Here is a 10,411-nt window from a genome sequence, read left to right as displayed (position 1 = left end):
TGAAGAATAAGACCTAATATTACTGTGCTGAATGAAATGATTTCCAAAATAATTATGTAAGAATTTTAGAATAATCTTGGCACAGAAGGCAACATTGGTTTTAAAATTTTCAGTGAAAAGGCCTCTTTTTTCCCAGCTAGATACTATAGATTTGGAGCTCTCCAGGGTAACAGAGTGGATCTTAGAAAACAGTATAAATTACTCTTTAAAATATTCTTGTGCTTCAGGATTGTTAGGTATTACAAGTATAACAGCTATTACTATCTTTATGAGGAGTATCACTGCCTCTTTTACGATGCCCATTTGTTTTCAGTAATACTAAATGAGCTGAATTTATGCACATATATTAGTACTTCTACATTTTCAATTTTATTACATATATACATCTCAGAGTTTTGCAGATAAAAAAATCCTCTTTCTGTTCAAGAGAGCAGAAAAAGAGAAAGATGATGAAATGAATATCAATAAGAAATTGTAGAAAGTCAATAGAGGAAATTAAAGGATAAAAAGGAAGCTCTATAGCTGGCAGTAAGGAAAATAAAGCTAATTTAAGGTCTACTTAGGACAAAAGGAATCCTAACAGTGTTATTATAGGAAAAAACTGACTTAAAAAATCATAAACAAATCTAATTTTAATAAATATTTTTTCCACTACCTGGGGAAAATGCCAAATGAGATAAACGTTGCATATTTACTGTTTGAAAGGTGATTACAAAGCAGACTATTAGACAGGTAAAAAGCTTCTAGATGACTGCACTCAGAGGGTCATGGGATGCTACCTGGAGCTGGTGACAAGTGGAGTACCACAAGGGTCTGTCCTGGGACCTGTGATGTCTAACATCTTTATAGTGACCTGGACACCAAAGGGCAGTTACCAATCAGGCTGCCATGAAAGTGCTGTGAGAAGGTGTGTAAAGAGACAGAAAAGATGAAAGTCTCATCCAGGGTAGGATTGTGGAGACAGCACCATTAGTAGCTCAAAGATACAAGACAGAAAACAGGAACAAGGAAAGGTTCAAAGTCCTAACAGGAAAAGAAAGAAAAAAGAGTAGGGACGATCATTTAGCTGTGAAGCACTGTGTCATCAACCCAGTGTCATCAGGGTTGATGTGGTGGCAGACAGCAGCTTGAAGTCTGGATGATGTGTGGTGGTATCCAACACTTCCCACTCCTGACTGATGCCAGCCTCTCAACAAAGATCCGTCATGCCAGAGGTGGTGAGCACACTGATGCTTAGACTAACAGCTCATTAACTCTTAGATGTTAACTAATAAATTTTTGCTTTGATACTTTAGAGGTGCATATACTCTGACTGCAGAGTGTCTTTGTGCCTGGCGGAAGATGTCTGAGTGAACCAACCCAAGTAAGAGCCATAACAAAACTGCAGCAGCACAGCAGTCACTTTGGTTAACCTTGGGTCTCTGACTTGTCTCAACAATGGGTCAATAATTGCCAAGACTCAACTTACTAACTGGAATTCCTCTGGAAACCTTCTCCAAGCATTTTCCAGGAAGAAGGAGCACAGAGCAAGCATTTGGAGACAAAATTGCAGTCTGACCTTGTGACACTTGTCCCTCCATTAAATAAAGTTGAGACTGTCAAGCATCTAGAGGACTTATTCAACTTTGCTTTCTCCCCCAAAACATTTCCACAGAGAAGAGCTTATACAAAGTTGCTTTGAGATACATCAACAGAGGAACAGTCAATGGCAGATGTCACTGCCATTACAGCTGAGAGACAGAGGTCTGAAAATATGTCCAAGGCTCAGGAAAGAAGATTAGGCAGAGATTAGCAAACCCCAGCACCTCACAGCACTCCATTGAAAATCACTATATAGATATATACATATATATATATATATGAAATGGGTGTCAATAGACTGCTGCTGGCGCACCACCCTCAGTTCTGTCTGCGAGGTCACCAGCCCTGTTGAAGCAACTCTTCCAGCTGAAGCAGCACAGGGAGATGCAGGCACACCCTCTGTGTCATTTCAGGTTGGTCCTCAGTAGAAGAGGCTCACCTGTTCAAAAGCTTTTGAGCTGCCTGTGACACTGCCACAGGGGGCTGCACATGTGGGAGAAAGCTGTTCAGGGAAGCAGCAGGGAAGCTGTGGAGCTGTAGTTAGCTTCTGCTGCTGCTCTCAGTTTCTGTTACATGTAGGGTTGGTACTATTAACTGGGCTAATCAAGTTCAGATGAGAAATTGAGGGGTTATGGATAAGCCTCTTATTTGGCATGGGATAAGTATATAAGGTGTGGAAAACAACGTGTGGTGCAGCCTACATGGCTTGTGGAGCAGTTGGCCTTGCTCAGCTTTGGTGTCCCTATTAAGAGAAAAATGTTGATAAAGTGGCATTTAGCCCTCAGAAGAGCCAAAAAATTACTGAAATAAATAGACTCTATACTGCAAGATTTCAGGGTTTCCTTCTATATAGATTAGGAAGCATAAATACATATGTAACATATATAAGAAACAGTATTGTTCATGTAAACAGCATAGCTAGAGCAGGATATGGCCAAGAGTGTAATTGACCAGCATAAGATTAAATATGAGATACATCTGAGCAGTTCAAAAAAGTTTTCCATAGATTCTCTAATGCCAGAAATAATTTAAAGTTATAATCAGTAGGTTTTAAGGAAGGTGTGCACAACTTCCAATAATGATCAAGTCCTACAGACTTTGTTAAGCAAGTCTACCTAGTTTTGATCTTAATGTCCCTCTTTTTATGTTTGTTAATCTATGAATAGCTGCGTCCTCATGAGATTCAGCTCCATGCCTCCACCCAGTGGCCTTTTCTTCACCAAGAACAAAAAGAGCCCCTGAAAGGTGCTTGCACATATGCAACACCAGGGAAGCAGAAGTGCTCAAATTATTTCTTTCCATCCTTTCTGTGGCAAAGCTGAAAAGGAGACAGGTATTTGATATCACATTCTGAAGATAGATAACCACAAACATGAGATCTTCAAAAAATATTTTTAAATTGTTTTCATAATAAGTTTGCTTTTGCTATAGAAACAGTCATTGAGAAACACCAAATCCAGTTGGCATCAGGGAAAACTTAAATTTCAGAGTGTTTGGTTGGGGGATTTTTGTCTCTTCTTTTTGTTGTTGTTGTTTGTTTTTTGCTTGCTTGTTTGTTTACTCTAAAAACCTGAAAGGAGCTTCAAGTTTTAAAATAAGTAAACCAGATCACAACACTGGCTTTTGGTAATAAATAACCCTTTGCTTTGCAGTACTTATTTCCCACACTTCAAGTAGGGAAAAGTATTTTCTACTTTTCTTTCCCCAGTTGAGATTATTTAGCTACTTGCAATGGCATCCCTGTTTTAAAGTCAAAGAAATAGCCTCGATGTATACCCTAAAAAGCTTATAATAAAATAAGTTCTGTAAATGTAAACTTCTCTGTTAAACTACATGAGTGAGTTTTTTCACTAAACATATGCACTGGTTTTCTAAAACACTAGTTTGTATGAACCTGTATGATGATTATTTTTATTAAGACTTTGACACAGGCAAACTTTAATAAGGCAACTTTTTGTGCCTTTCATCCCTTTCTTTTCTGTTGGTCCCCGAGCTTTACTGTCATGGGTCACTTTCCATTGAAAAAAATATAAGCTTATGAGGAAGTGGACTCTTAATGTGTCAAAGAAGAAAACACGGTTTGGGGAAACACTTGTGTCCCAACCCAAAAAGAATAAGATCTCTTCCTCCATGCTGGTTAGAGAAGTAAAAAATACACTTCTCTGATCTCCTATCACTTTAATGGCCTTCCTCACATCTAATAACAAAACCAGCCCAGAATAAATCTCTCCTCTCACACACAACAGCCCTGCTACCATCTGCAAAGAACTGTTTACGATTTTATACTACCGTAGAACTGAAACTAAAAGATAATGAAATTAAAGGGCAATGAAAAGCTTTTCTGCATATAATTAATCCACAACTGTTAACAGATGCAAAAGTCTGCAGTCTTCAGTACAAATTAGGTTTTGGTGGAGAAGAAATAATGCCCCTGAATGGATAATAATTCAAATAGCAAACAAATCATCATTGCTGATATTTTTTCCATTGCACACATCAAAGAATCATTTCTGTATAAAGTTTACAGTATTTAGACAACACCTCTTTGGGAGATACCTAATGAAAATGGACTGACAGAGGTGTTTTTAGTTGTTCCTGCGTTTGTTTTGGGGGGGTGGAGGGGTGTTGTTTTGTGGTGTTGTGGGTTGTTTTACGGGTACCTAAGGACCAGAGTAGCTTAATTTCACACTTGCCAAATGACATTCTAAGGAAATTAGAGACTGTGACAGTCTTACCTGCACATCATATTTTCAGGTAAAGCTTACCTCTGATTATGCTTTTTCCTGGCTTTGCTGCTCATTACAAGTTTTTCCTTAAACAGTAAATATTCAATCTTTACCATACCCATGTTTTTGTTTGTCAAATCCAAGGCAGGTGATGACCTATTGTGAAAGAGTTACTAATATACCAAAGAATCTTCAGAAAGTTAAAAATATTAGAAAATTAAGGGTGCTACTGTGAAAGTTGTGGCATACATTACTTTTGCAAAATACCTCCACCTTTCAGAACCAAGGAAGGTGGCAAACAACCTTCATTTTTATCATACACAGAGTATTAAATAGAAATTCACTTTCTAGCCAAAAAACCTCGCTAATTCATCAGTTGTGAAAGTTGAATGTATGAGCGATATTCAGAATTTACTTCAAATTTAAAACTTTCATGCAAAATCCCTCCTGTATGCCATTTATGACCTCAAGATGCCCACAGAAATATGCTTAATTCTGATATCTCCTGATAATGCACCCAAAAATCTGGTGTTTCAGTGAGCTTCCAACATGGTACTGCCCTTAACGAGCTGTGCCTGCTTATCATCACGTAACTGCTCATTTGCTTTTACAGAGCGGTCAGGTGTGGTGTAATGAAAAGTACTCTTCCAGACAGAGTTACAAACCCATGAGACAAAGGTTCCAACTTAAAAAAAAACAACCAAACAGCACAAGAGGTCAGAGGATGGATGAGGCAGCCTTTTTCCAGCTTGTCTTACTTTGTATGATGAACTTTGTTTAAGGCCCACTGATTCAAGATGAAGCCCATTCCTAAGTGTTGCTCTGAGCAGGGATGGGAAGCAAGGGCATGGGTTGGAAGAGTTGTCTTTCCCCACTTATGCAGCTGAAAATTTGACACCTTGCTCTACTTTAGTTATGATTCAGAAATGGAAAGTGCTCCTGTGTGTTGTAACTGGGTTTTGCCCTCTTTGTACACTCCCAGAGAAAATATTTGTTAAATACAAAGTGCCATTTTTGGCATGATTTATTGCTCTCAGTGTGAAAGCAATTTATCGGTGTACCTCCACTGCCTTCAGAGCAGAATTCTGTAAAAAGGGACAGCGGAGCAACAGCTCACGCACTTGCAGATTCAAAAAGTGAAATTACCACAAAATGATGTGCATCTAACTGTTTTTAAAATAACACTGACAACAGCAATCACTACCACCTGGACAATGGGACATAGTTTCAACATTAAAAATGGCCATCCTAATTAATTACCTGAAAATCAGTCAACTGCTTAGAGATACCTATATGTGGGCATGGATGTGTACGTAATTTATATCCCTTTTCCTCTGTTTTAATCTTGAGCACAGTGGATATGAAATACTGTTTTGTATTTTCAAATCTGTAACGCAATCCAACATGTTGGCACCTATACAGCAATTATAAAAAACAAACTTTGAATACATTGATATTCTAATGTGCATTGGTTTATCAACCACTAAGTGTATTTTAATACACAATAGATTATTTATAAAAGAACACTGTTCACTTCATTAAATCCAAATCCCATTTTCAACCTAAGGTACCAGTTTTATTTATACTATTTATAAGGGGGGGGGGGGAAATCCCAAAATAAAATAAATAGCAGGAAAAAAAAACCATAAATATCAGTAGAAATTATGATACTGCATGAGTTAATGCTTTTTATACCTATAATTTCTACAGACAGATCATTATTTGGAGACATCAAAAAAGCATTAAAAAAAGCTTTCACTGCATTGTCTTTGGAGAATGAAATGTATGTGCTGTATTCAAAAGCAGAGATTATATTATATCATATTTCTCTGAGATGACAAAATCACACATTAATGATTACAGTGGAATATAAAATATTTCATATTACAGCTTTATATAGCTGAGAGGAGACATCCTACCTCCAGCAGACAAATGCTTCATGATCATTAGTGAAGAAAGCAGATGTTTTCAGCTAACATCAGAAGATACAAACTGAAAAAGGACACCAAAGCAAAAGCAACTGCACTTACAAGAAAATAATCTTGACCTTAATTTATTAACAGGTAGGGTTGTGAAATATTTGGTGTTGGTGGACTTTTTGCATCCAGTAATGTCTTCTGGTGAAGTTTGATGACCTAACATTCTCACATAACTTTAAAATATCTAGTAATGTGGATGCAGATTTGAACACTGTGTTGCCAACTGTCAGGGATGCTGAGCAAGCTAATTTTGTGCCATGTATGTAAACAGCAGTAAAATTTCTCAAAGCTTTAAATGCTCAGTATCTGTACAGATCAGCTGTAAAGCTTCCTGCCATAATTCTGGGGCCAGATCAGACATACTGTGTGCAGTGAATGCAGAGCTTGTATGTGCACAGTAAATCTTAAATGCTCTAAATGCTGAGACCAGAGGCATTTCCTACCAGTAAGACAGCCACCTGTGGAGGGCAGCTACGTCCATTCCTCCCTGGAAAATCCTCAACAAAAATACTGCAGTCCTATCATCCGGGAGCAAACCCAAAACTGGAGTAGGTAGGAAACATAAATTATATCAGCCTGAAGACTGTTTTAATTATAAGCACTTGGTGTATGCAGCTCTTGGGGAAAGAAGTTTTAACAGCACCAGCCTGACTAGCTGGGAGTATACTTCTACATCCAAAACTACATCCAGCTCTTGAAACTAAGAGCAAATTTAAAAATTCATTATTAAGTATTATTAAGTATTCTTAGGATTCTATTCTAAAACAAATCTATTTATTTTTTCTAGCTTAATGTGACAATAAAAGAAATTGAACATAAACATTAAACATTAGTGATTGAATGAAACATCAAGGCCTTACCATAATCTAGCATTATCTTGCTACTGTACATGTTTCATCATCTGGGTCTCCTTAATGACATCTAAGCCATAATGTGTAACTGATTTGAGTTGGCTGTTTACCTAAAACATACTATCCCTTACACTACAGTTTTAACTTTTTAAAACGTTAAATAGCTTCCCAAATTATTAGGGACAGCTACTTCATTTTGAAGTAGCCATCACTAATTCTGCTGGTAGCTACAGAACCACTGCTCTTATTGGTCCATTCACAAACCTGCTGTGTAACTTGACCTACAACATGCTAATTGCTCTAACTTTTATCTATAGCTCTGTCATCAACTTTGTTGTTTTCTATGTAGTTTTTAATTAATAGCAATTTGGATAATTATTTTCAAGCCTGGCTTTACATATTTTCCCAAAAGAGAGACACGACAGAGCTGTAGACAAAAGTTAGAGCAATTAGCATGCTGTAGGTCAAGTTACACAGCAGCTTTGTAAATAGACCAACTATTTTACTAAGAGTTCAAACTGAACTACTTTACTTGTTTTTTTCTTTTACATATCCCGTAAAGGTTTTCTTCAGAGGGAAGCCAGCAAATTTGCTGCATGGCTTTCAATTCATTAACTACTCCCGTCACTAACTTCCAGAAGGTATGCATCAGTTAATAAAATTATACGGCAAATTGATATTTCAGAGCTCTGTCGTGTCCTTACATTTTTCTTATGCTCAAACTTCTTCTGTTCATTAATACATTTCAAATTGCGTCTAAACTCTTTGATTAATGACTTAAAACATTACTTTATGAAAGCAGAAACAGACGCTGAGAATAACATCAAGTTTTTTACTTAATGTTCTTAACCTTTCTTAGTACAGGCATAATTTATCAGACTGTAAAGATTAAAAAGAAAAATCCAAGTCCACATTGCCAAAACCTTAGTATCTTAACAGTGAAAGGATGTTTTGGCTCGGTTTTCTTCCTATTAGTGGCAAAAAAAAAATAAGTATTTCTAGATGGGTATGGGTTGAGAAAGTCCCTGTTATGTCAAAACCGGCTTAGTGAGATAATCCATTGAAATTACTATTATGATTTCCCCAAGAAGTTACCCTGCAAAAGGAGCAAGGGAAGCTTCACATTCTCTTCCTCAGGATTGAAAAGAGAAAATTAATGTCTGTACCTGATGCTTTCTTCTCCCCTTTATTTCTGATTCACAGTTTCACTGGTCTATAATTAAAGAAAATGAAAATAGTAAAACGTCTAAAGTTGCCTGCATTCACCGATCATCCAACTTGGAGAACAGAATTTCAAACTGTGCAGCCCTATCTATCCGTTCCACTTCATCTTATTCAGAAGATATACTGGAAAGAAGACATAACTACTTGAGATCTGCACGCTTTCAGAGAATAGAAAACAAGCTGCTAGAGAGGTTGAGTGTGAGTAGGGGAAAAAAAACAAACCACCAAAAATACCATGAAGAGTGTCCTGGGTTCAGCAGTAGCAGTCGTTTTTCTTCTTAGTAGCTGGTGCAGTGCTGTGTTTTCGACTTTCAGCCTGGGAACAGCGCTGATAACACCGATGGTTTTAGTTGTTGCTCAGTAATGTTTAGTCTGACCAAGGACTGAGTCTCATGCTCTGCCAGGGAGGAGGGGCACAAGAAGCAGGGAGGAAGCAGAGATAGGACACCTGACCCAAACTAACCAAAGGGGTATTCCATACCACAACACGTCATGCCCAGTATATAAACTGGGGGGTTACCTGGAAGGCCTAGATCACTGCTCGGGTCAGACTGCGTATTGGCCAGCGGGTGGTGAGCAATTGTATTGTGCATCACTTATGTTTATTGTCTTGTTCCCTTTCCCCTTATCATTATAATTATTGGTGGTAGTAGAAGTAGCTTTGTATTATACCTTAGTTACTGGAGTGTTCTTAACCCGTCAGATTTACATTCTTTTGATTCTTCACCCCATCCCTCAGGGAGAGCAGGGAAAGTAGGGGGGAAGTGAGTGAGCAGCTGCATGGTTCCGAGTTACCAGCTGGGCCTAAACCACAAAAAACAGAAACAGGATTTAGGCTGCTCTTTTTCACATTTAAAATCACAGCAAAGTTTAATAAAAAACCAATACAAGTTTAGTATCACATTGGACTAACTTCTCACATTTAAAATCAAAACACACAGTTGAAAGCAGCAGCTTTGCTTTTACAGGCAGCCTCCATGAACTCATATTGGCTACTGAACTATTTCCCTAATTGTCACATCAAAAAAAGTAATCTGGGCTTTATTTCCTTCCTTAAAAGATCCCTTCCCTTCATTCTTCACGCTTTTCTCCATACAAACATGATGGGTCAACTGCTACAGTGCTACTCGGCAAATGAGAGCAAAGGTTCCATTCTCTTGGCTACCTGCATGACCTTGAGCCACAGCGCATCACCACTGCTGTGTTGCTCCCTTCCAGTGGTACCAAAGTAATTTAAGTGGCTTGGCAGTGCAGAAGTGTGGGCTCATGAAGCAGCTGAGACACTGGAGTGCTCTGGCTTCTGACAACTACTATGCTGGGCTGCTATGTCACAGTAATCAGCAAAGGACAGTATCAGGAAATATCCCATTTTAACATCTTCCTTTTAGAACTGGTACATAAAAAAAACTTCCAGTGGGAAAAACATCTCTCATATGAATGCCTGTGAGAAGCAAGGCTTACCTACAAGCCATTTTTATCTCCAAATCAAATAAACCTATGAAAGAGGGAAAGTGCTGGGGAAAAATGACAGAAACTTCTCCTCCTCCTTGAAACCAGCAATGCTGGGCCAAGATCAGGTACTTCAGTGCTTTTTTTATTATGCACTCTGCCTGATCAGGTTATCTGAAGCACAGGGGAAGGAGGCATTTTCAGTGCCTCATCAGAAAAACTGTTTCATGTTAACTATCACCAAGAACATGGAATAAAAAGACTAAAGATGTTATCACCAAGCACAAAGTATATGTTAAGTCCAGGAGAATGACTAATAATAACCCTCTGAGTATAATTTATATTCTTTGCTTTCATATGCCACACCGCATTCAACAGCACACAAAACATACTCTGAGCCTTGGCAGTTCATGAGGTATCAATTATGTTGCATTTATCATTTCACTCCTCTCAAGTAAGTATAATTTTAGTAATCACAATTGCAGGAAGTGTTAGAGCTAGAAAAAAAAAGCTTTATACTATGCAAATTCATGTTCAAATGGTCCTAGGCTCTAATGATTTGGAATTCACAAGATATTACTTAGCTAACAGAATTTAAATT

Source organism: Pezoporus flaviventris, unplaced genomic scaffold, assembly GCF_033815535.1.
Source record: "Pezoporus flaviventris isolate CSIRO_AGI_PZ_B2104156 unplaced genomic scaffold, CSIRO_AGI_Pfla_v1 ptg000016l, whole genome shotgun sequence".
Taxonomy (NCBI): Eukaryota; Metazoa; Chordata; class Aves; order Psittaciformes; family Psittacidae; genus Pezoporus; species Pezoporus flaviventris.
Note: the sequence above shows the minus strand (reverse complement) of the source record.